The sequence below is a fragment of the Ambystoma mexicanum genome, chromosome 4q (assembly GCF_040938575.1).
Source record: "Ambystoma mexicanum isolate Mex_15411 chromosome 4q, UKY_AmexF1_1, whole genome shotgun sequence".
NCBI classification, from domain to species: domain Eukaryota; kingdom Metazoa; phylum Chordata; class Amphibia; order Caudata; family Ambystomatidae; genus Ambystoma; species Ambystoma mexicanum.
The window spans coordinates 1182102008-1182129616 of NC_090928.1; the positions used below are offsets into that span (position 1 = coordinate 1182102008).

The window sequence follows — 27609 nt, forward strand, 5'->3', positions numbered from 1 at the left end:
CACTAGCACAGACCTTAAACAGGGTTCCCATGCCATAAGGGAAGCACTACTCAACGCCAGACCTATGATGGCCAATGTACTGGACATTGCTGACCTTATTACTTGTAACAATCTAGACATACTAGCCAACTCAGAAACCTGGCTCCATACACTTGTGTATAGGCGTGTTATAAATGCCATATCATTTCATATCATATCATATCATATCATGCAGCCTCAGGCCCCGCTCTCTCCCTCATAACTACGCCATCTTCCATAAAGACAGATTAGATGGAAGAGGAGGTGGGGTAGCCATCATAGCCAAAGACTCCCTAACCATTAGAGACACCAACACCCACAAAATACAATCTCGAGCCCTATTGTCAATCAAACTCACCCTCTCACACACAGCCATAGTAACCATTCATCTCATATACCATTCTCCATGCCCCATACTTTCTTTTTAGGATGACATCTCCACCATCATCACAGCCAACTCCAAACTAACCTCCAAAAGCCTAATCCTGGGAGACCTTAACCTAGGCCTCCACGACACCACTGACCCCAATGCCCACTCCTTGGCTAACACCCTGGTTACAGCTGGGTTCGTACAATGTATCACGCTTCTCACACACAATAAAGGCTTCATCCTAGACTGACTTGCAGACCTAAACTGCAACGTCTCTATCACATCCAATGTACCCTGTCCTTGGTCTAATCACAACATCATTACCTTCCAAATGCCCACACAGACACAGTACTCTAAACCACCCCTACTGCCCGCTACACAAACTAGGAACTTTAGGAACATCCCACCGGCACACATTCTACCTTTCCTGTATCCTCTCTGAGAGCAAATCCCTTCTATCAGCGACCCCACTATCCTAGTCGATCGCTACAACCAAACCTTGACCACTGACATTAAAGCAGTCGCACCTATAACCAATCGAAAAGCATGTGGATCTACTAGAAAAGAGGGCCCCAGGGTAGAGGCATAGGCAGGTGGGAAGTGTATGCGTGCATTACTCAGGAGGATAGCTCAGGGGCAACGTGTTCACCTTGGAAGCAAGAGGACACGGTGCAACACAGGTTCGATCCCCGATCCGTGCTTAGAAACCTCTGGGTATTAAGCGCGTTATAAATAACCTATCATATCGTATCATATGCTCTTAGTATCTTCTGGACAACTAACTTAAACATAATCTTCTCTGAGGGCAGCCTCCCTGTCCTCCCATGGCATACTGGAAACCGTCTCCTCCTCATCCTCATTTCACTCATTCTTAGATAACCCATCTGCAACCACGTTGTCCTTCCCTGCCACAAATTCTAGCTCCAAGTTGTGGCCATGCATGTATGTGACCTAGTTTACCACACTCTTAGCAATTCAATCCAAACCTCTAGTGCCGAATATACCCTTTCTGAGCTTATGGATTACCTTTCTTCCCCACAAGAATACTCTACATGTTTGTGTTCCCCGATAACATCAAAGAACCTCCTTCCCAATAAAGGAGTACCTGAGTTCTACTCCCTAGAGACACCTGGAGGTAAAGGCAATGGATTTCCCCTTAGCACCTTGGAATTGGCACAAGACACCATTCAAATCAGTGTTACTGGCATGCTTAACTAGGACTTCCTACAACTTTTCATCATGATCCTGTTCAATCTCACTACACACCAGGATGTCGTTTTGATAACATACAACACTTATCTCCTTACCTAGAAAGTGAAACATAGCCTTTTGAAATACACTTGCCGTGAACACAAGGCCAAAGGTTATGCTCTTATACCCGAACAACCCAAAAGTAGAGTATGACACATATACCAAAAATCCATAGCATGAGAATGCAACTTCACTTCATGATATGCAGAATTCCGATCAATGGCTGAAAACACTTATGCTCTCCAAGGGGAATGCAAAAACTCAGCGATGTTGGGAAGAGTGAAGCACTCCTCCGCTGCCTGCTCAGTGCCTTCTGGTCGACACACAATTGTATGTTCCCATTTGCCTTGCAGGCAACCACTATGGAAGAAATCCATGTTCAATCATTGACAGGCTTGATAACCCCTTCTCTTTGCAGCTTTTCGAGGTCATCAAAACCTCAGTCCTCAAAGCAAAAGATACATGCTGTCAGGGCAATTGCATTATTCTTGAGTTTAATTTTATGACAAAACCTTTCAATTCACCTATACCAGGAGCCCATTCAGAAAAATCCCAGAATAATTTGTGCAAACCAACGCATTCAGCTGTAAGTTCTACAAGCAAGACATGTGAGGGATTGCTGTAATTTAAAATAATGTTACATTCCCCTTGTTCATCCAACCCAGACCATTTGCACCTTTCCAGGACACATGCACCTTGGAACTGACTTTCCTCTCTTTGAAGACAATACTTGAGACATAGCCAATAATTTCAATGGGAAGTTCCCCATAGGCATTAACACAGATGCCTGGCTTTTGAAGGGCACATCGTGGAACTGTTCCTCCCAACAGATTTTCTTCACAACAGTACAATCTACTCCAGAGTCAACTAGCAAGTAAAACATCACTCCATTGATGCAAAAGTCTGCTTAGGACTTTGTCCCCTGGGACCTTGCCTGGACCTCATTAAAGAAGAAGCGCTACATCTTGATGATCCAAGTGTTAGACTCAGCAAACACCAACATTATCCTGGAACGTCCACCAAAGATCTGGCAATATCTAGCAAAGTGCCCCCTGCTTCCATAAACTGTACAAATTGCCTTGAAACCAGGGCACGCCCTGAAGTTGGTGAAATGTGTAGAGCTGTTGCATCTGTAGCACCTGTGTACCCGTGAACACCTCTGAAGGGAAAACTAGTCCTACTCTCTGCTTCATCTTCTTTTTGGAGATGATGTCAATGGCCTTCATGTAATATTCTACTATTTTGGCAAGAGCAATAACCTCATCCAAGGAGGGATTGTCCCTCAATTAGATCTCCTCGATTATGCTGTGGTTCTTGCATGTAATTAAAAGGTGGTCTCAGATCCTTCCATCATGCCCACCTCAAAGTCACAGTATGCTGCCAGGACCCACAAAACTGCAATGAAGTCTTCCACACTCTCTCCTTCCTTTTGTTCGAGCACCCAAAATCGCTCCAGTACTATGTCGACATTATGATGGAGACCCAATTTACGGGTTCATTTCTCATAGTTAGATCCTCAGCATCAACCTCCTCTGTGTCCTCTTCCCTGAGTTATGGAAGATGCCTGAGCACTTTACTGTCCTCTGCTCCAAAATTCTAAAGCAATGGGGATGTTTTCCTTTTCGGCATTATAAGATACCTTTTTGTTAGAACTCACCACTGGAACGCAAGAACGGTTTGCAGAAAACACTGGGAGTCGCTGTAGAATTCTTCCCACAACTGTAACCTTCTGCTGTGTAACAATTAACAGACAAAAGGATCAACTAAATGGAAGAGGAGACACACACACACACACCCGTGGACACCAACTGGGAACAACAGAGAAAAAACCAAGATCAGTACTGTTGTAACTTTGTATGACCATGAGTAACAGAATACCAACTACACCAACCTGAACAGTTATAGTCAGTGCCGATATCACAGAAGGGTAGTGAAGGTTTCCTCAGTAGAGCCCGGGAATTCCTAAGCAAGCAAGTAGAAGAACAAAACAAGAACCTATTGAAGAATCTATGCGTAAGAATTCTCAGAGTACAATATACATGGAAGGTGGAATGGTTCTTGCCATTATGTGTTTAATAGTCTGTCTGTGGTCCCAGTTCTACGGTCCAAAGGTCCAAGGTCCAAAACCCAATCCCGAAGGCACGAGGACGCCTGAGAGTTCCAGCAAACCAAATATCCAAGGACTATCCCGACGGCATGAGGACGCCTAGGAAAATAGCAAAGAGGGTTTCTAGTCTCTGATATCCTATGAGGTGGAAGCTGAGGCGTGTTCCTAAGAACTGTTCCAAGAGACCAAAGAAGGCTGGTCAGTCTGCAGGAAAGGTGGCTAGTAGTTTCCTTGTGGAAGGAGTAGTTCCAACCAAGGCACACAGATGGTAGCAGGGGCAGGTAGAAGAATTCTATTAGGGTAAATGGGTCTGGTAACATGCGGGCAGTGAAGGACAGAATCACAAAGGCAGAGGCAGTCCGGTATGCAGAAAAGGGTTGGCAGCATGCAGGCAATGGAGGACAGAATCACAAGGCAGAGGCAGTCCGGTATGCAGAAAAGGGTTGGCAGCGTGCAGGCAAATAATGACCAAACCGGAATGAAGACACCAGTCCATTGAGCAAAGGAAGTCCAGTAAGCCATAGAAGGAGTCCTCTTAGCGAGGAGATCAGCAGCAAGAATGAGGTAAGGAAGGGGCTGGCAGAAGCAGGAAGACAAGGGGCAAGGTCGAGGCAATCCAAAAGGCAGAATACAGGTCAAGAACACGGCAATTCAAGAAAGTACGAAACGGTTCCAAACACTTCCATCAGAAGCGCTGTGCAGCAGTCTGGGGGCCGGCTTTATTCCATGCGCGTCACATGCCATAGTCACGTGATGGGCTAACGGCAGCGTGTCTGTGCCAGAAGCATCCTCCTCGTTGTCAGGGCAACCGGTAACGAGCGATAAACGGAGCTCGATGCTGTAACTTAGGGTGACGTCCGAAACGTGCAAAATGAGAACCCAAGGATTTCGTTTTGGATGTCAAACGTGCCGGCAAGATTCTTTCCACAGGTATTTCAACCCCAGGCTGTGTAAAACAGAGATTCCTAACAGCATCCTCCCCCGATGCAATATCAAATCCCTTGGAGGCATGAAAGCGTGCCAGAAGACGAGGGACATGGATGTTCTCTAGAGGTTCCCAGGTGCGATCTTCCGGGCCGTAACTCAACCAGTCAATAATGTACATACGGGCCCCCCTCTGTAGACGGGTGTCTAGTATGGCCTTGACCTCGTATTGTTCAGAACCTTACACCATAATAGAAGGGGGATGGACACTGAGACGAGTACCAGAACGAAAAGGTTTGACTGAAGATTCATGGAAGACAGGGTGAATCTTCCAAGAGATGGGTAAAGACAATCAGACAACCAAGGGGTTGATTACATGAGTGACTACGTAGGGGCCTTCACAGCGAGGCAACAGAGTACATTGACCCGGAATCCGCAGATGTTTGGTCGATAGCCATACCTTCATGCCAGTCTGATTTGAGGGAGCCGGCGAACGGTGTTCATCTGCAAAGATATTAGCGCTGTTTTGAGCTTCCTGAAGACGAAATTCTATGTTCTTATGAATTTCCGTCAACATCTCTCACACAATCAGAAGTGGCCGGATTGTTTGATGACAAAACCAGGTCAGGGGGCAAAGAACGTGGATGTTGCTCATAGAGAGCAAAGAACGGGGATGTGCCTGTCGAGGTATGTAACAAGTTGTTGTAAGTAAATTCAGCAGCTACCAAGACGGATAACCAAGACTCCTGATGTTGGCGTATCAAACAACACAGATATTGTTCAAGAGTAGCATTGAGCCTCTCGGTTTCGCCATCAGTTTGGGGATGGTAGGCGCTAGAAAACCGATCCTCAATGCCAAAAGAACATGTCAACGATCGCCAGAAATGTGATGTGAACTGCGTGCCCCGATCAGACACGATGATGGAGGGAAGCCCAAAGTAGCAGAAGACATTCTTCATAAATAGATCCGCTAGAACCGGTGCAGATGGTAACCCATGACAGGGTACAAAAATAGCCATTTTCGTGAAATAATCCACAACTACCCAGATTGTGTTAAAGTCCTGTACCAAAGGCAACTCTACTATGAAATACATGGATAGCATGGTCCAAGAACGTTGTGGTACGGGTAAGGGCTGGAGTAACCCCATAGGTTTACCAGGTATGGTTTTGCACTGCGCACAGATGGCACACAACTCAATGTAGTTTTGTACGTCTCGCCGCATAGTAGGCCACCAACACCATCTCTGTAAGAGATCTAAGGTCTTCCTCCTACCGGGATGTGCTGAAAACATTGTATCATGGCACCATTGTAGGGCCGTTTGACGGGTCTTATCATTCGGAAGAAACAGACGCCCTTGGATGTAAGGCATGGAATTTACTATAGCAAAAACAAAGGGGTGATGGCTGGAAGGTTTAGACTGAATCTTAACCACTGGCATTGCTCGGGGCAACCCTCCAGACCATCATTCTTGGCCTGCCAAGCCATTGCATAAGGGGAAAGACCATATGGAAATCAGGCATGGCCCACCCCAAAAGTCACATCCCTTCTGCACGAGACCACAAGCATCCCCAAACATGTTTCTCCCTTGTTGGGGCTCATCAGTGAGGAGTAGCTTGGGTCTCTAGGCCCAGCAGGCATGGGACCCACGTCTGGGCATACCCGTCCCACTCGGGGTGACAAAGCAAAAACAAAGGGGTGATGGCTGGAAGGTTTAGACTGAATCTTAACCACTGGCATTGCTCGGGGCAACCCTCCAGACCATCGTTCTTCGCCTGCCAAGCCATTACAGAAGGGGAAAGACCATATGGAAATCAGGCATGGCCCACCCCTGCTGGGCCTAGAGACCCAAGCTACTCCTCACTGATGAGCCCCAACAAGGGCGAAACATGTTTGGGGATGCTTGTGGTCTCGTGCAGAAGGGATGTGACCTAGCAGCTCGGGCTGGACTGCCCCTTTTGGGGTGGGGCCAAGCCTTATTTGCATATGGTCTTTCCCCTTCTGTAATGGATTGGCAGGCGAAGAACGATGGTCTGGAGGGTTGGCCCGAGCAATGCCAGTGGTTAAGATTAAGTTTAAACCTTCCCGCCATCACCTCTTTGTTTTTGCTATGGAATTTACTATATCCAAACTGTATTCATGAATTTCACCGGGCTGGGTTAGGACCCACTCGGCAAGAGAAGTTTTCAAGGATGGTTGAGGTGTGCATCCACAGACAACTTATGTGGGCAACAAAAGAGGACTGAGATCCTTTTCACATTGGTCCAGATCGTACATATGTGAAAGAGCATCAGCTTTTCAGTGAAGATGACCTGGTCGATAAGTAATCAAAAAGTCAAACAATGAAATAAACTCATGCCATCTAGCATGCCGTGAAGTGGAACATTTGAGTGACTTCATAGCAAGCAGATTTCTAAGGTCCGTGAAGACCTCGACCGGATGAGAAGCCCCCAATAAATGCTGTCTCCATTCCTTGAAGGCATCACGGAATGCCAGAAGTTCACGCTCAGTGGTGGAATAGTTACGCTCATAGGGTGTGAGCTTCCGAGAAAAGAAGGCTACTCGGTGGAGGAGTCCAGTGTCATTACATTGTTGGGACAGTATGGCACCAATAGCGACACCAGATGCATATGCTTCTGCATGAAATGGTAGAGCGGAATTGGGATGCTGCGATACTGGGGCAGAAGTAAAGGCTGCTTTAAGAGCATTGAAAGCTTGTTGTTGTTCTGAAGACCAGAGGTAAGGACGTTTGTTGCTAGTTAATGCAGTCAATGGAGCCACCAATTCAGAAAAAGAGCGAACAAAGCGTTGATAAAAGTTTGCAAATCCTAAAAAGGATTGCAAGGCCTTCACATTAGCGAGTCTGGGCCATTCCAGAACAGCCCTGACTTTGGTTTGGTTCATACGCACCGCTTTGTTTGTCAGGGCATAGCCCAGGAATTCCACTTCAGTGGCATGAAATATACACTTCTCGGCTTTGGCGTATAAACTGTTTTCTCTAAGACGTTGAAGGACCTCGGTCACATGATCAATATGTTGTTGACCTGGAGGAGAATAAATCAGGATGTCGTCGAGATATATCAGTACAAAATTGTCAATCATATCTCTGAACACATCATTGATAAACTTCTGGAATGTGGCTGGTGCATTGCACAAACCGAAAGGCATGACACAATACTCAAACAATCCATACCGCGTCTTGAATGCGGTTTTCCACTCATCCCCCTTGCGGATTCTAACCAGATTGTAGGCACCCCGCAAATCTAATTTTGTGAACAAGACCGAAGTACCTAATGGATCCAGGAGTGTGTTTATCAGAGGCAGTGGATACTGGTTCCTAATGGTAACCGCATTAAGTGCTCTATAATCGATACAAAGGGCCTCATTACGAGGTGGGAGGTAAGGGATTACCGGCACCGGTAAGGGCACCAGTGCCGGTAATCCCTTACCTCCCTACTACCAGTTCCCTTTGCAGGTCTTTCCTTAACGCCTGGTTTCTGCAGGTGTTAAGGACGGGACCCGCAAAAGGACTTTAGAGCTAATAACTGTACCGCAATTTGCAGTACCGTTATTAGCGCCTTCCCATTCCCATTGAGCTCTATGGGGGCTCAAATGGGAATGGGGAATGGCCCTGGTGAATGGGGAATTACCGGTCCCTCCGACCTCGGGATGGACCGGTAATTGCTCCATTCACCAGGGAGGAGGAGTCAGAAGTGTTTTGGAGGCAGCCATGGAGCTAATAGCTCCATGGCTACCTCCAACCTCGTAATGAGGCCCAAGGTCTTAAGTTCCCTTCTTTTTTAGGGACAAAGAACAAGGGAGATGCCGCAGGTGAACGAGATGGTCGGATAAACCCAGTGCGTAGCGTGTTGTCAAGGTAATCCTTAAGGATGATGTTCTCCTTATGAGTAAGGGAGTAAATCCTCCCGTTGGGTATGCCTGCCCCTGGGACCAGGTCGATTGGACAGTCATATGGCCTGTGAGGGGGTAGTGTCTCAGCTCTGGTTTGTCAAATACATCCGTAAAAGCCTGATATTCTGCTGGTATGGTGTGGTTGGTGACTGAACCCACTATCATGGCAGCATCAGAAAGCTGACGACACGTACCACAGGCTTTATTACCATAACCATCAAAACAATGGCACTCGCAATACCCAGATGTGAAACCCACCTCGTGTGTTTGCCAGTCCACACAAGGGTTGTGTAACGATAACCATGGAAGCCCCAATATAACTTTATATTGGGGAGCGGCAATCAAATAAAAAATGATGGATTTCATATGCCCATCTTTTGTGACCATCTGTAGATCTACAGTACTTTCGGTAACTAGTCCTGACACCAGAGAGGTACCGTCCACTGCATTAACGAGTTCTGAGTTTTCTTTGGTGGTGACAGGTATCCCAATGTCTCAGGCATACTGTATATCAATATAATTGCCCGTTGCACCTGAATCAAGGATGGCCAAGGGGGACCATGATTTCCCATCAAAGAACGAAAGGGAAACCTTGATAGAAAACAGAGAAAAACCAGTATTAACGTTGAGGTTTGGAGGTGTGAAACTCGACAGACGGACCTTGTCTACTGTCGAGTCATGGCGTTTCCCGCCTTTTTTGTTGGTTTCTTGGGACATGACCTAATAAAATGGTCAGAAGACCCACAGTAGAAACAAAGATTGTTTTGTTTCCTATTTTCCCTCTCACTGGGAGTAAGGGGGCCCCTGATTGCCCCGATCTTCATAGGTTCAGCGTCACTATTTGCTGGTATTTCAGGGCAAGTAGTTGCAGGAGGCAAAGATCTTCTTTCCCCTTTTCTCTCCATCCTTCTGGCATCCATTTGCAGTACCATGTCTAGGAACTTCAGAAAAGCAGTGGGAACCGGTAGCTTGGGTGTCCTTCAATGATTCCAATAACCCTTTATAAAACACAGCTGTTTTTTTATCATCGGGCCAACTAGTTTCTGCCACCAGTTGGTTGAATTTTGCCAGATAGGTGAGTAATGGAGAGTCCCCTTGTCGGAGGTTCAATAGTTCTAGGTCAGTTGCTTGGGTTTTGTATCAGGTGTTGAAGACACCGTCATGGCATTAATCAAAGCGTCACAGTCACATAACATATAACTTTTTTCTTCCAAAAGAGGATTGGCCCAAGCTGCTGCTGTACCCCCCAGATAGGACAACACAAACGCGGCCTTAGTGGTGGAATCAGGAAATGAAGCGGGCGGACACAAGAAGTGTAAACGGCATTGGTTTATGAAGGTACGGTAATGTTTAGGATTCCCATGAAATCCTTCTGGTGGAGCTAAAGGGAATTGAGCAGACATAAGCACAGGAACCGGTTCCTGGCGGGGCACCGGAAACCCAGAATCTGAAGCCACTGGATGAGCATCTGCACCAGGATCACTAGATTGGGCCGCAGACTGAAATGCATCAATACGCCGATGCGCAGCGTCATGTGCGGCTTTCATGTAAGCCTTTAATTCTGAGTCAAGGCGGACTAGACCCTCCAGGGCATCAGTGGTCTCCATTATAGAGGCTTCTTATTATGTTAGAACTCACCACCGGAATGCAAGAACGGTAGGAGCACAGTTTGCAGAAAACTCTGGGAGTCGCTGTAGAATTCTTCCCACAATTGTAACCTTCTGCTGGGTAACAGTTTACAGACAGAAGGATCAAATAGTTGGAAGAGGAGACACACAATCACCCGTGGACACCAACTGGGAACAACAGAGAAAAAACCAAGATCAGTACTGTTGGAACTTTGTATGACCATGAGTAAGAGAATACCAACTACAACAACCTGAACAGTTATAGTCAGTGACGATATCACAGAAGGGTAGTGGAGGTTTCCTCAGTAGAGCCCGGGAATTCCTAAGCAAGCAAGTACAAGAACAAAACAAGAACCTATTGAAGAATTTATGCATAAGAATTCTCAGAGTACAATTATACATGGAAGGTGGAATGGGTTTTACCATTATGTGTTTCGTAGTCTGTCTGTGGTCCCAGTTCTACGGTCCAAAGGTCCAAGGTCCAAAACCCTACCCCGACCACACGAGGACACCTGAGAGTTCCATCAATCCAAATATCCAAGGACTATTCCGACGGCACGAGGACGCCTAGGAGAATAGCAAAGAGGGTCTCTAGTCTCTGATATCCTATGCGGTGGAAGCTGAGGCGTGTTCCTAAGAACTGCTCCAAGAGTCCAAGGAAGGCTGGTCTTTCGGCAGGCAAGGTGGCTAGTAGTTTCCTTGTGGAAGGAGTGGTGCCAACCAAGGGACACAGATGGTGGCATGGGCAGGCAGAAGAATTCCGTTAGGGTAAATGGGTCTGGTAACGTGCGGGCAGTGAAGGACAGAATCACAAAGGCAGAGGCAGTCCGGCATGCAGAAAAGGGTTGGCAGCGTGCAGGCAAAGAATGACCTAACCGGAATGAAGACACCAGTACGTTGAGCAAAAGAAGTCCAGTAAGCCAAAGAAGGAGTCCTGTTAGCGAAGAGATCAGCAGCAAGGACAAGGCAAGGAAGGAGCTGGCAGAAGCAGGAAGACAAGGGGCAAGGTCGAGGCAATCCAAAAGGCAGAATATAGGTCAAGAACACGAAAATCGAAGAAAGTACAAAACGGTACCAAACACTTCCATCAGAAGTGCTGTGCAGCAGTCTGGGGGCCGGCTTTATTCCATACACGTCACGTGCCATAGACACGTGATGGGCTAACGGCAGCGTGTCTGCGCCAGAAGCGTCCTCCTCGTTGCCAGGGCAACCGGTAATGAACGAGAAATGGAGCTCGATGTTGTAACTTATGGTGACGTTCGAAACGTGGAAAATGAGAACCCAAGGATTTCATTTTGGATTTCAAATTTGCCGTCAAGATTCGTTCCACAGATTTTTCAACCCCAGACTGTATAGAACAACGATTCCTAACACTTATGAATTGCAAAAACATATGATTGAAAGACTTCCTACCAAAGTGCCATCTTTCAGAGAGCCGAGTTCCTTCACTTCATTCCAAGATCCATTTTCACCTTATAAACAAATGGTTGCTCTTTATACTGATTTGTTAAACATCAATGTATCCCTTCAAATATTGTCATATAGAAATAACAGCATTTCCATTGTGTTGCAGCATGTTCAGCATCCTCGTTGTGTTATTTAGCATAACCATTGGCTTGCAAGCCACTATTCACTCCCTTAAAAGCTATCGCAGATACATGAATGTCTGCTCTTTTCTGCTTTTTGCAAATGATGACTGAAAGGAAACAGAATGATATCCGCCTGTTTTATGTGCAAAAATCTGTACAAATGGAAGCAGGGAATATGTGAAGAGTAAGCCCTCCCCCGTGTGTATTCTTTAGGAATAGCACATTGACAAAGAAAGGTAATTTTTGCTTATGGTGATGCTAGCGCCATCTGTGTGCCGAAAACATTGTTAACATTAACTAGGGAAGCAAAATTATGTCAAGAAGCAGTACATCTGGTTGCCATGGTAACAGTGCACGCTGGACATGAAACCGGGAGAGCACAGTTTGTTACTTTGTGTGTTTGAGAATAATTCTGCTAATCATGATTTCAGTTGGAAAGAACCTGTGCATTCATGTTTTTCCAAGTGGCGTAGTGATCCTTACTTTGCTGGCTGTTCTGCCCATTTGTGTGCTGATGTGCTTTCTTTTCCAGACCCTTCCCTTTCATGGCATTACAGTGGAAGTCTCCTCCTATTTGAGGCAGCCTTCCTCACCACAATGAAGTTAGTGCGACCCTCATTCACCCTTGCTTGCAAAGTGCTTTTCCAAACATCACCCAATATCCCCTTCATACCCTGTCATAGATGAGGAAATATCAGAAGAAATTATGACTTTATTGAATCAGGGTAAGAGCCATGCAGCTCAGCATGTGGGTAACTGTAGAACTTTACTGCTCCAATTCCTGCCTGTATGTGTTCCCATCTAAAATTAACTTCAATCATATCAACTTTCCCTGCATGCAATGTGTGATGCTGGAAATGCTTTTCGGAGGGACAGGGCATCCTAGTCCTTGTCCTACCACTTCTCTGTGTGTGTTTTCTGCCACTGAGGTCCAGCCTGGACCTCTAGAAGTGCAGCTCTGCAAACAACACCCATGGGGTACCCTTCTGGCACTCATGGGCGGGGGCACACCCTTGTACCCTTTGTGTGTGTTTTTGGGGTCCTGTGTTGGCCACACAGAAGAGTATGGGTGGTGACAGCTACATGCTGACTTGACAGGGGTTCTGAGTTTCCTCTATTTTTGGGACACCCGGGCCCTGCCATAGGAATAAATGGGTTCCTGTACAAAGGCAAGATGGCTAGTATAGTCTCTTGATTTCTATTGCGGTTACACCTTGTTTCCCAAAGTCCTGGGAAGCCCTGGCTCTGTCCCTTTCTCCCTGACTGGCTGTTGGCTGGAAAGACCATCTATGGCTCTGGGGCTGCCTCCTGTCAGACTGACTGGAGCCTTCCCAGGGCTATGTATTGTAGGGATTCCCTTGGGGTTGGAACTGTATGAATGGAGTCTGAAGTCAACTCAATTCTGTGTTGTGGGTGTCTAATTTTGCTTTGTGTGACACAATGCCTGGGCTAGCCCTGACTGAAACCGGAGTGAATGCAGTGTAGTGTTCTGAAAGTCTGGGTGCTTACTCCAATCAACATCCGGTGTTATGAGTGGCTGGTTTGGGTGAATGGCCTGAATGCCTTTGAGGCTGATTGGCTGCCTGCCTGAATGCACTTGTGTTTGATTGGCTGACTGAGCCTGCCTCAGCCTCAGTGAATGGGGAACACATTTGTATAACTAGGGAACTCTCACTCACCAATTTGTTCTGAAGCTGAATCTGGAAACTGAAGCTGTTCTGAAGCTCAAACTGAAACCTGAAGCTTGAATCCTGGGTCCAGTTGGAGGAAGGAGTCTGTAGCTGCATTTCTTCAATGAACCCGAAGACTGGTGAGGTGACCCAAGGATGGAATCAACAGAGGACCTGGAAAGGAAGCCTCTTCCCAAGCTACGAGGGACCATCGTGCACCTGCTACTCTTCATCAGAAGTACCCTGGAAGCCAGTCCTGTGTGCCTGCCGTCCGGAGAAGGGGTCTTCATGAATCCGGAAGAGGAGTGCTTGGACATCTTGATCTGAAGAAGTCCAGTTGTGTCGCCGAGGGCCCAGAGGGTTTTTTTTTTATAAATATTTTATTGATTTTATATTTTAGAAAAACAAACAACACACAACACAATACAACTGTTAATTATTTACAGAAACACAAAAGAAAATACGAAAAAAACTCCCCCCACCCCCCATCAAGCCAGAGCCGGCTTCCTTGTATCCTCAGTCGGGGCACTGTCAGGTGGAACATTGTCCGTAGGCTCATCTTCCGAATTCTCAGATTCGTCCAAGCCCTGTTGTGGGTTGGTCATAGAGGCCACCAATTGTCGCCAGGCCAGCAAGGGCCCTATCTCCTCCTCGCCCCCTCTAGTGACCGCTTCAAACCATACCACGGATTCAGCCTCCGCCCACCTCATAAGGTCCGCCCACGATAGTTCCACTCTCGGCCTGCTAGCCGATTTCCAGTTCATGGCAATCCTGCGTTTGGCCAGAACATATGCCAGGTCCCTCAGCTTGCTCAGGTGCCTAAAGTGTCTGGGACTGGGGAAGATCCCAAGCATACACGGCCAGGCAGATCCCACGTCCAACACCACTCCCCCACCTGCGAGCTTCGTCTTAACCTCCTCCCAAAATCTATACACTTCCGGGCAGGCCCAAAACATGTGTAGCAACCCAGCATCCACCTCCCCACACCTGGGGCATTTTTGAGTGATCGAACCTCCGAACCGTGCGATCTTCTGGGGAGTCAGGTAGGCCCTGTGAGAAATGTAGAACTGGAGTTGTTGGAGCTGTGCATTTCGGGACACCTTTTTATGATACCCCAGGACCCTCTTCCACTGACCCTCCGTCATGAGTCCACCCATCTCCTCCTCCCATTCATGCCTCAGTTGGGGCAACTCTTTCCCAGCCTTCGTTCTGAGGAGTTCGTATAGCCGTGATATTTCATGCCCGCCCTCTGAGACATCATACATAGTTTCAAGGGTGGCATCAGGATCATCTGCCAGTGCCGTCTCCGGCCATCTCTCTCTTACTCGTTTCACTAGCCTGGCATAGGTGATGTACTGGCCTCTGTGCACTCCGTCTCATCCTGCAACTTTTGGAAGTCCAACGCCTCCCCCTCCCGCCATATGTCCCCGAGCGTGGCCAGGCCCACCGGCTCCCAGTGCCTACGGACAGACTGAAACAGTTGGGAGTCGTTTCCGCACAGGGCCACCAGCGGGACCTGCCAAGATAGCGGTTCTGACTCCCCCATCAATTTCCATGTTCTGTGCCAGACCTCCCATCCCAACCTCAATAGCCGCCCTCTTCCCGTCAGTTTATTCCTTTGTAGCCACACCACCTCTCTCAGGAAGTATGGGGCCGCATCCTCCCGCAGCAACCTAGATTCCGCCGAATCTTCATCAGACAACCACCTGGCCACATACAACAGCTGCCCCGCCAGATAATATAGTTCGAAGTTGGGCAAGCCTATACCCCCCTTCTCGTACGGGTTCTGGAGCTTCCACAGGGCCACCCTATTCCTGGAGTTACCCCACAAGAAGTCCCTACACATACTATGAAGTCGTACAAATAGGCTCTTAGGGATCAAATACGGGACGTTCACGAAGAAATGCAGGAGTCCATTTTCAGCAAAGCCGCCCTCCCCATCATGGACAGGGGCAATCTGGACCAGAATGTCATGCTGTTCCTGACCCCCTCTATGGCTCTCTCTGTGTTATGCTTGTGTACCGCCTCAGTCCGGTGGTAAATATTTACCCCCAGGTACCTAAACGTGTCGGTCCGCCATGGTATTGGCAACACAGGCAGCCTCTCCAGCGGGACGTCCCTGTACCCGCCCAGAGGGAACAGGCTAGACTTCCTGGGGTTCACTGATATGCCCGAGAGGACAGCGTAATGATCCAGTACTTCCAGTACGTACTGCAGGTTCTCCTCCGGGTAGCCTAAGTAAAGCAGCATATCGTCCGCATAGAGAGATATTAAGTGGCTGCCGCTGGCTGTGTTAATGCCCACCTCTCCGTATTGTTGCCGCAGGCATATCGCCAGTGGCTCCAGCGCGAGTATATATAACATGGGTGACCAAGGGCATCCCTGCCTGGTCCCCCTGCTAAGTTGCCAGGCATCCGAGACTGTGGCCCCCGTCTTGACCCTCGCCATCGGGCTGCTATATAACAACTGGACCCATCTGATATACCCAGGGCCCACGCCGTATCCCTGCAGGGCCGCTTTCAGCCAAGGCCATCTCACTGAATCAAAGGCCTTGACCGCATCCAGCGACACTACTGCCATCTCGCCCGTGTCATCCTTAGTATGGTCGATAACATGGTGCAGCCTCCTATGGTTATCACTGATATTCCTGCCTGGGACATATCCCGTTTGATCCGGGTGGATCAGCTTGCCAATCACCTTCTTCAACCTGTTGGCCAGCACCGCCGTGAGTATTTTGCTGTCCTGGTTTAGCATGGACAGAGGTCTATAAGATCCACACTCAACAGCCGGCTTGCCTGGTTTCAGTAGTGGGACAATCATGGCCTCACGGAGGGACAACGGGAGTTCTCCCTGTTTGTATGCCTCGTTAAACAAGGCCAGCAGTGGCTGGAGCAGCTCCTGCACGTACACCTTGTAAAACTCACCAGGCAGTCCATCCGCTCCAGGTGCCTTACACCTGGGGAGGCCCCGGATCACCACCTCCAGCTCATCTGAAGTAATAGGGGCGTCCAGTTCCTCCCGCTCCAGGTCGTCTAGGGTGGGCAGACCAATGTCTTCCAGTGTGTTCAGGATGTCCTGGCTCCTGTCCTCCCCAGTGTCCTCATACAAACGTTTGTAGAACCTGAGGAATTCCTCGTTCACCCCATCCTGAGTGTTGCGAAGACAACCGTCCTCACCACGGATCTCATGAATAACCACTCAGGGGGACTCGCGCCCAGAGGGTTGTTTGTGACCAATGTAAGCCAGATTGCTATGTATCGCCCGGAAGAGGGTTACCCTGTCATAGATCTGCTTGACACCCAGAGCTACGAAAGTTCCACCTGATCAAAAAACCATTCAAGACACATTCCTGACGCGACATCTGACCACTTTTTCCCACAGAAGAAAACCCCAGTTCGCTGTGTGCAGAGGAAGGTCCATCAAAAACTGAAGACGACACCTCGAGGGTCCAGACTTGGTGAGGGTGCATAGTCCAGTCCAGTGATCGAGTCCAGGTCACCAGAAGCCACCAAGAGGTCAGTGTTGTGGCTGCAGCACTAAAGAACCAAATGTGGGTGATACGCGACATCCTGAAACCCGACACCCACTTCTGCCACTGCAGCCATCATCACCAAAAGGCATCCAAGGTCCCCAAGAGTTTTATCCTCTTCAGCCAGGCCTTTTCAGAGTCCACATCAAGTTTCACCTTCGTAGGGCATCCACAGCCAGAGTAACGACCCACCAACAGAGACCACCATGAAGAACAAACGTTCTGCCTTCCCGACACTGTCTGGTTCCTCTTTTTTCTTTTGGCCTCAGCATCCCAGAGACTCCTTCCTGGAAAGGGGTCCATCCTCAAGAGGTCTTGTCGGGTGAAGCCAAGAACCTCCACTTCTTCGCCTGCCGAGGCACCATAGGTACTGTGACAAGGAAGAGCATCTTCCAGCCTCAGAAATCATCCAGGGGTCTCACATTCCTCTAGGGATCCTGTTCTCCTGCAGAAGTAAAGAAGAACATTATTGAAAATGTATAAACTGGGCTGTAATAGACAAAATAAGGTACACCTTAACTTTTCTCTTGCAGGTTGCCCAGGTGGGGTTTCCTCACACAGTATCACTATTTAAGTCTAAAGAAAGTATACTGCCTATGTTCTGAAACTATCTGCCTTTCTTCCTTGATGTATGCAGTTACACCTTGCTTAGCAAGAGTGTCAGCAGTTGGTGCATTGTTTATGAATCTATTTATTGGGTGGTACTGCATAGAATATATATCTTTTTGCCATTATTTGAATAGCATAACCAAACTGCCAATTGTTATGATTTACATGTATATATTTCACTGAACCTTCTTTCATATAAAGAAGCTGTGTTATCATCTAATATAGTGTGTGAACTTTCCTTTTTTGGGGGGTTGGAGACACACTGTACTTAAGAAACAGCCTGCATCAACTCCCGAGAGCCTGAGCCTTAGTTTCTCTCCATAGCTACCATATAGAGGGCCCTGGCTGCAGTGCTCTGTGCCTCTATCCAAACCATATTGAGGGCAGGAGTACAGATACCCCCTCCAGTGTTTACACCATGCCTATCTGTAGGCCATGGAGTTGGGCTTGAATTTCCTTTGGTGATGGATGACGGAGAGAACAGTGGCAGCAGGGGGGGTGGAGATGGTGAAATTAATGAGTAACTGGTTAGATGTTGAAGCAACAATATAACATTAGAAACCATGAAAGTATGAGCAAGCGTGTAGGTGCGCGTGTGGAGGAGGGAGCATTCATTATGACTACACCGCAGTGCTGCTATATATTGAGGAGACAGGCAAGTGAGGTAACATGACAATGTTTTACCACGGTAATGCTGGCATATATTGTGGGGACATCCAACATGGAAATTGTGTTCTCAAAGTGGCATGAAGGCATATATTGCGCACAGTCAGCTTAAATATGAGTTCTTGTAGGGGAATGCTGGTATATTGTGGGCACATCCAGCATTCAGTTGTTCTTAAAGAAGTATGCTGCATATTTTAGACACAACCAGCAGGAATGTGTCCTCATAGTGACATGCATACATCCATAGGGCATGGCCAGCATTATGTTAACATATATAAACACACAAGCATATATTGGGCTCAGACAGCCTGAATGTGTTCCGACAGTGGCGTGCTGGGATTTACAGGGAACAGCCATCACAAAAATGGGTTCCTCATGGTTGCATGCTGGTATATATTGTTCACAGCTAGCCTCAAAATGCACACTTGCATTGGCAATACTTGGCTACAATGTTGAGCACTTTCAGGATGAAAATGTGTTTTACAGGGCATTGCTGGCATATTATTGAGTTAGGCCCGTGCTTTTTCTATGGATGAAACCAGCATGAAAATGCACACAAACATTTTCCCATGTACTGTTGATGAGGTGCCCTGCCTTCTGCTGGAGTTTATTGTTTTTTCTTCCATAGAAACAATTGTAAATTGTACTGCATTCTACCCAATGTTTGTTTGTTACACTTATGCTATATAATGCACCAATCCAACAAATCACTTAAAAGAAATATCTCTGGCAATTGCCCCTCCACTACACTTCCCCTAGTAGCCCTAAATGGCTCAGTTACCCTTCCTGCACTCTAAGAAATTCCAGAAAAATATTGATATTACTCCACTAGAAAAAAAAATCCCCAGCCTCCACCCACCAGAATATTAGTGTGTCCTACTTCTCTAGAGGGCAGCAATGCCTTTTGGGAAGTGCACTGGTACAATTGTCACGCAAGGCTACCTTTGCGTAGAAGTTCTAAGATCTGCAATGGCAATCAAGCCCATGTTGGACTGCCATTTGCCTGTTAGCAAGGAGTGCACATTGTCCCTGAGCCATCCTCCCAGCTATTCTTGGCTGTGCTTTGAATTTGGGTAATGGCAGATATGCAGCGCATATACTCACAAAAGACAAGAATTCAGTGTTGGTAATGGAAACATATTACTACATTGCAGCTCATTTTATTTCACCATGTAATTTGGTGGTGGGACCCGGTAGGTTCGCACTCAAGCAAAGCCAGTCCCTGTCGCCAAATTTTCATAATTTGCACAGCAGAGTGCAAAAGGGGTGGGCAAACACCACCTACCATGTACGCATAGTAAGCAGCATTTACAATGGATCCCTCTGGGGTCTGCCTGTTTTTTGCTGATGCAAAAAGCTGGAGGACTCCATAGGAATCCCCAGCAGTTACACCGGCATGAAAATGCATGACGGCACACATTTATGAGGATTTGTGTGGCGGAGATGAAGGGATCGGTAGAAACGCAAGTTGGATTCCGCCCCTCCTCTTTGACTTACAAATGCAGGAAAATGGGCGTGATGGGAATCAATATCGTAAAAGCTTTACGCAGGGCTCAAAATGTGCCCAATAGGGTGTTACTTGTGTGCGTAAAACAATAAGTTATCTTCATTTTTTTAAAAATTTGGCTCATGCAAATATACTTCAAAGCACAGCAATTCAAATACGATTCTAAATATAACGGCTTCAGACATTTGTCAGGTCTAAATACAATGGGCTATTGTACTATAGTTTATGGAAACCCTTGTGTACAAGTGCCATACAAATGTCCAATAATATAAATAAATAAATATATCATAGTTGTCATTTTTGAGGAAACAAGAAATTACAGTTTACAAAGAGAAACGCATTGGTGATCATGTATACCGGAAGAAAAAAGGTAGAAGCTTTTGCCAATGCCAGCCTGCTTGCATAATAAAATAAATGTATGTATTCTGCACTTTAAATCTATGTATTGTTAAATGGTGGAACACATTTTATGTGCTAAGTAGCTTGTCCTATACTTGTTTTTTCGAGCTGCATTTCACTTCTGCCCACTGCATTGTTTCAAAAAAGGAAGTGTGGAGCAGTGTTTGGTGTTGAAGCTGACCTGGCTGCCTGGGAACAATTCATCTTGCTGCTACCCTCTTTTGTGATTTCAGTTGTTGGAAATAAAAAATGCTATTGCTGCTTGCCCTTTAAGGAGGAGTGCCTGCCCTATATTATCACGGAGGCACGCGAAGCGTGTGCGCAGAGTGTTGAGCAAAGTGTTTGGTGTTGAAGCTGACCTCCTGGCTGCATGGGAACAATGCATCTTGCTGCTAACCTCCTTTGTGATTTTAACTGTTGGAAATACATTGTTTTATTGCTGCTTACTGCTGCTGCCCTTTAAGGAGGAGGGCCTCCCCTATATAATCACGGGCCCGCGCGAAGCGTTAGCGCGAAGTGTGTGTTGCATGGCACCCCTGCAAGGGGCCATGGTAGATTCCACGGTGTTGTTGTGTGGTCACATGGGCAACCATGTGACCAACCTAATAAAAGGTCCGAGCCGCTTCCGGCTCGGCAGTCGAGACCAGCGAGACTCCGTGGTGTGTGTGTTCTTTGTGTCAGCGCCATGGCGGCGCCCCACCACGTGTGCTGGGCCCACGGAAGGGGCCCAGCTCCAGGGCGGTGCCCCTGCCGGGCAACGCCGTCCGGACGGTGCCCCTGCCGGGCAACGCCGTCCATGTGTGTCTCCCTGGCCCTGTGAGTCGGGCCAGGGTGGCGACCCCGGCCTGGGTGCCCCCAGAGCCGGGGCCGCGGTAAGCCGGTTGCCAGCCGGCCATGTGGGGAGCTCCGGTGTCCCGGAGCGGGTGGGATGAACCCCCACCCTATATCCCGCGGCGTGATCGCCGCACGTCACCGTGTGGCGTCGGGTGCCACCCGACCCGAACACGGGGCTGCCCGGTGACCCGGAGCAGCCCCCAACAATGGCGACGAGGCGAGGGGCCCCGCGTGCCCCCAAGAGGTTTTGGTGTGGGCCCATTTCCAACGGGGCCCGCGCAGGAGAAATGGCGTGGCGGGCCCAACACCAGATGGGCCCGCGAAAAAGGAGGATGGCGTGCTGCCTGCCTGTCCCCTGAGGTTGTCGGGTGAAGCCCGCGGCATCGCCGCGTGGAGGAAGCGGCTGCAGGGAGGAGGCGATCCCCGCCCCACCCTGAGGAAGGATGGCGAACTACCCGCCCGTCCCCCGCGGGAGACGGAACAAGTCGGCAGCTGCGCCGCAAAAGAAAGAAGGAAATGTGGCCCCGGGAGGAGGAGTGGCTGCCCCCGTGCGAGGGAGACGGGTGCGGTCCGCTGCGGCGATGGGCGCCGCATGAAGAGATATGAGGTGGGCCCAATACCAACTGGGCCCGCCAGGACATTGAGGAGCTCGCTCCGAGGAGCGGGCGGGAGAGATGTGGCGGCTGCGGCTGGAGTAAGGAGGTGAGTCGCCGCCCCTCCCCGCCGGGAAAGAGCAGCGAGGTTCTCCGTAAGGAAACAACGGAGGCCCGTGGTGGGTTTTCCCATCGCGGAGGAGGGGGGGCGGTGCCTGAACAACCCGGGCCCACAGCGGTGAAAATGGAAAAAAAAATGTGATGAGGCGGGCCCACCACCAACTGGGCCCGCAAGGACAATGGGGCGCTCGCTCCGAGGAGCGGGCAGAGTGGATGCCCGGCGGCCCTTCCCGTAACACAGAGGTGAGCTGCCTGCCCCTCCCCCACGTGCAAGCTGCCGGAAAGTAAGTGAAAACACTGGGGCCCCTGCTACGGCCTGAAGCCAGACAAGGGAATGCTGCATTGGCCACGTGAGTTGCGGCTGCCCCCATCGGCCCGCGATAGAGGAACACATGAGGCAGGCCCAAAACCAACTGGGCCCGCGCAAAAAAAAAAAAAAAAAAAAGGGAAAAAGGCGATGATGCAGGCCCAAAGGAAAAGGCGAGGATGCAGGCCCAAACCAAACGGGGTTTGCTGATGGAACAAAGGAGGCACTGCCCCTCCCTCAACCGCGACACGGAGGGGAGCTGCCTGCACTCACCCCAACAGAAGCCGGGCCCATCCCAATCCGGGCCCACAATGGAAAAAGAGGGGAGTGGATGCGGGCCCACCACGGACTGGGCCTGCAATGCAAGGAGAAAGGGGACAAAGGCAGCGGGCCCAACACCAGCTGGGCTCGCAAGGACACGGGCCCTGAGGGGTGTTGCCCCCATACAAATGGACCTAGCCGATGTGGCCCCTGGGCCTCCCCAGGTGCGGCTTTGCCGGCCCCTTTTTGTCTCTGGTGAACGTGAGGGAGGACACAGACGGTGTCCAGACACGGAGATGCAGAAGATGGACGTCATCATCAGCGTCCTCGATGAATACTCCGGGGCCTGCGGAAGTGGACCAGTCCGGGTGCCACCCGACCCGAACACGGGGCTGCCCGGTGACCCGGAGCAGCCCCCAACAGTGTGGAGCAAAGTGTTTGGTGCTTGGTGCTCGGAAGCAGAGGCGGCCCTCTTCCATCTTAGGATGGTTGTTGAAGTTTCTTTTTAATCGTATTATATTTTTACAACATCAAATACTACGGAACAAGGTGAGATCTGCCGATTGACTCCGGCCATCTAGTGACTAATGTTCCTACTATTTCAGTAGCTAAACCTGTTATACTGAACTGTTGGTGTCTGCAGGCATAAGCCTTTGGGACGTCTGAACACTTTAGCACCAATTCCGTAAAGGTGCCCTATCGCGCTGGTCAATCTGTATAACTGAACTAACTACTAGTGACTGCGATCTGACACTTCGTGTACCGCTCGCTGCCCGAAATTGTCATTGAACTTGCTGCACAGTGTGCACTGTAACGTGTGTTGCGCTATAGTGTAATCAGGTGGGCGGTGTCTGCTGGCTGTCGCCTTTGAGCCGACGGTTTTTTGAAACGATTTAAATTACGATGTGCTAAATTCTTTTTACATAGCGGATGGCCAGTAACTGTGGGCTGAGACCTTTGGGCCAACCGCCTGCCTGGACAAAAGCCAACTTGTTCCAATTTTGGTTTGTTTTATTTTGAACTCACCTGCAACCTGCTGAGCTGAGCTCTACTTATCAGACAGACGCCGGGGACTGCGGGTTGAGACATTTGAGCCGTTTGTTGAATTAGACCTCAATTGTTTGATTCCTTCGGCAAGTCCTGTTATTAAATAAGTGACTGGTAATTGCGGACTGAGCCCTTTGAGCCGACCGTTTATTGTGAGATCGAGCTTGCTACCATTATCTCGCTGGAGTGTGTAGAGCCTGAGAAACAGGCAACTACAGTATGATTTACCCATACACCCTATAAACAGCAATGCCAATAAAACAAAGATGTCCTGGCCAAGTGGCCTCATCAACAAACTCCCCGCTCAGAACCATGACTAATGACACTCTAAGTTCCAATATTGAAAAACGGAGACGAGCAAAATCATTAACAAATGACATCAGGAATGTTTGTAGTACCAAGAGAACTGAAAAGAGGAGCGTGGATAGAAACGCACCCCAATTGAAATCACAAGTGCACAGCGATTCGGAAGGTAAATCATTACAAATACACTTCAACTCGATCCCTGACGCTTTGATGGCGGATGCTTCGTCATCCTTGGAACAACACTCGATTGTCCTAGAAAAACAAGCTGAATTTACTAATCCCCTTCTATTAAATGAGTGTGCCACTAGCGATTTAAAAAAAAAGCCTATGAACACACCCGGAAACACCTCACCAATTTCTCTTAACTCAAACACTGGTGTGGCTCCAATACATGCAACAGAGCAAACCATTAGTAATTGTATAGTGCATGAAGCGAACGCTAGTGTTGACACTTCGCCTCTCACAGCCAAGGCTGCTCTTGCACCATTTGAAACACTTAAAACAATTGAAGGGAAGAAGAGGAAACAGCTCCCAATAATATAGTCAAGGAGAAATCTGCTGAAGAAGTTCTAGTTCCAGACACACACACATTCCGAAATCACGGAACTCGACTCCCCCACTTACTCTCCTTGATTTATCTTAATCTTCCATGCTATGTGGAATTTCCCTAGATTCTTCAACATGCTCATCAGCCTCTTATGTAAATCCAACTTCACAGAGGATGGTTGAACTATAAGAAAGAAACGGCCCCTTTGCTAGAAGTCACTCTTAGAGCTATGAACGCTGCCTTAATATCATTGGCCAAATTGTATAAAATGTTAGATAATAAACTGGCTTTTCAAACAGAACTGATAAACAAAATGTACGAGCACTGTTTCGATAAAAACTACTCTAAGACCACAGAATTACAATGAATCGATAATGAACCACATAATACTCCTATACAAACAAGTGTGCATCCATCTTCTCCATCTTTGCCAAGCACACCGCCTGAGTTTAAAATCAGTATATATAGCACGCACCGCACCCGTTACTTCAGTTCCGTTTTCCCGCTAAAGCTTTGCTCCGGACAGGGCGCGGTTGTTTCCATCAAAACTACGGCAATTGTTCGAAATTCTCTGCTGCGAAGACTGGGTTAAAAAAAATGTGTCCACTGTGGGTCGAAAATGTCAATTACTGACCCTCACCGCATTTGTTTGTGGTGCAGAGGCACAGACCACAAGACGACTGACTGCAGGTCCTGTCAGTACATGATGGGAAAGGCACTCAAATAACGAAAGATGAAACTTGCTAGGGGACGCCCCGTCAGAAATCCCCTTCCACAACGCCTATGAAAAGACTATCATCAGAAGAATCGAGGGTTGAGTCGCCGCTAAGAAAACGTTCAAAAAAACATTCTCAAAGTGGTTCCCGCCATTCCTCTTCGTCTTGAGAAAGAGATTGAAGAAACAGCGTCATAGGTCTCTGTTTTCATCCTCAGACTCGTCTCCTGAAAGCAGGGTAGCCTGACCAGGTAAGTCACTATCGAAAGCTAAATGGGAGGGTTTCAGGCTTCAAATATTAAAGATTTTAGAAAAGGAGGCACAGGCGCTTTCGAAGGAAAAGATGAAGAGGCACGACCCTGTCGCGCCTACCAAGCCCGATAAAGAGTCTAAGAAGGCCAAAACCTGGACGCCCTTGAGCCAGCGTGAAAAGCCATCGAACCACCTCGAGTCGAGGAGAGGCCTGTTCCTCAACCCTCTAAGGCTCCTTTGAGTTGTGGGTCGAGGAAATTGAGGCCAGTGCCGTTGGCGTAGAAGGAAACCGAATAAAATCGAGAAAACCTTCAAGCCTTTGATTTCTTCAATTTCCACTCCTCTATTTTTGAAAAAGCTGACCCCTCAGACCATGCTACTCCACCCTTTGGCCTAGAATATGGAACACCTAATGTTCCAGAGGCATTAGTGTCTGAAGAGTCAAAGATGCAAAACTTGTGTGAGAATCTTCAGAGTGCAAGTGGTTGGGACACTTCCCCTGAAATTGATGTTGGCACTTCTGAGCAGTCTGAGCCGGATGACGAGTCATACAGACAACTAATGAATAGAGTAACTGAATACCTGGGTTGGGAGTGACCAGCTGTCTGAACAGGATGACCTGACAGACATTCTAGAAAAAACCCTGTTTTGCCGTTTGATACTGCGCTACAAAAGAGGGTCATGGCTAACTTGGAGTCCCCTGACACAAGTCCTGCCATCAATAAAACTCTGACAAAAAATACAAGCCTTCAAGCATTGACCCTGAATACCTCTCCAGGCACCCTACCTCAGAAAGCATTGTGGTGCAGGCTGCTGCATCCACATCATGAAAGGTGGCTTACTGTACCATCCCTCCAGATAGGGACAACACGTGTTTTGACACACTAGCTAAAAATGTTTTTTAGCCAGTAGTATGGCTCTAAAGTCCATCGATACAACTTGCGCTCCTGCCATATTTACCCACACCTTGTGGGACTATATTGCAATGGCAGCTGAGCACATCCCTGAAGGTGAGGAGAGGGAATGCTTGCTTCATGAATATCTTTTTTTAATGTTTATTGATTGCACTTGATAAGATATTTAAACATTTACATAAAACACATTATCCATTTTCAAAACATCAAAAGAAGGCATATGGGGTCATTCCGAGTTGGGTGGTAAGGGTTTACGGGCACCGGTAAGGATGCTGGTGCCGGTACACCCCTACCACCCTATTCCGAGGTCCCTTAGCGGGTCCCAGCAGGAACGGCTGGTCTGACCAGACGTTCTCTGCGGGTCCCGTTAAGGGACCTTGGAGCTAATAACGGGCCTGCAATTTGCGGGCCCGTTATTAGCGCCTTCCCCATTCCCACTGAGCCCTATGGGGGCTCATATGGGAATGTGGAATGGTTTACTGAATGGGGACTTACCGGGTCCTCCAAGGTCAGAATGACCCGTTAAGTCCCCATTCAGTGAGACCGGACCCGGGTTTGGAGGCTGCCATGTTGCTAATAGGGCCATGGCTGCCTCCAAACTCGTAATGACCGCCATAGTTTTTCATTCAACACATCAATTAAAAACTTGATTTCCAAGTAATTCTTTTTCAGTGATTATTTCAGTCGGTTCTTATGTGATGGCTTATGTTCTTGTGTTCACTACAACTGTCGCTACATTCTACTCAAAAAGAGCGGATCTTTGCATCATTCACTCCCTTCATGTTGCTTTAATGTGGCTTCTATGAAAAGCAGAACGGCCAGGCATAGACTAACTCTCTCTCCAATTAGCACCGATTGCCACCACTGGAGATCTAAAGTTGTTAGCCGATGGGCCCATGTGAGCCTGCAGATAACCAGTATGCAGATTAGTTAGAGCTGTACAAGCAGTCACGAGATGGCAGATGGTTTCAGTTTTCCCAGGGAAGCCACAATATCTGCAGTGTGATTGAGCTTGCGTTATTTGTTTTCTGGCTAATTTCACCTCTCCGGTGGCCAGTATGTTCAAGCACACTTTCATCAACCAATCCCTGTAATGTGGTGAGGGAAATGGCACGTCGTGAACGGACAACGATCACTGCTCCTCCACTTAGGTCTCCATGTTGGTCTGACAGTATGTTGGGGGGCACATCTAGCCGGGGTAGCTGAGAGGGCCAGACGTCTCCTAGTTGCTCTAACAGTGTCACATGGAGGGAGGGAAGGGCGGAGGGCCGCTCAGTCCACCTCCACCGAACCATGTCTGAGAGGGCCCCGATAGGAGGAACACAGAGGCGCCTCCATGCTTAGGGAATGTGGAGCTTCTTCAATGTCTGCGGGATCACCTTAGAGCTCGGGATTCCCCGCCCACACCCTCCGCTTAGTATGAAGATTCAGCCGCCGGTCACATTCAAGAACCACACTAGACCAATAGGCCTCGCTTACTTCACTTACCGTCTTCTCACTGGGTGCGGTATTTCAGTCTCGCCAATTCCACTGTTG

The 27609-nt window shown here is 48.3% G+C and overlaps 1 protein-coding gene across 1 annotated transcript in view; it reads right to left on the reverse strand.

Moving 5' to 3' along the window:
* Positions 1–27609, reverse strand: part of DNAH8 (dynein axonemal heavy chain 8) — an 8835797-nt gene that overhangs the window by 135031 nt on the left and 8673157 nt on the right. The gene's annotated exons all lie outside the window — the stretch shown is intronic.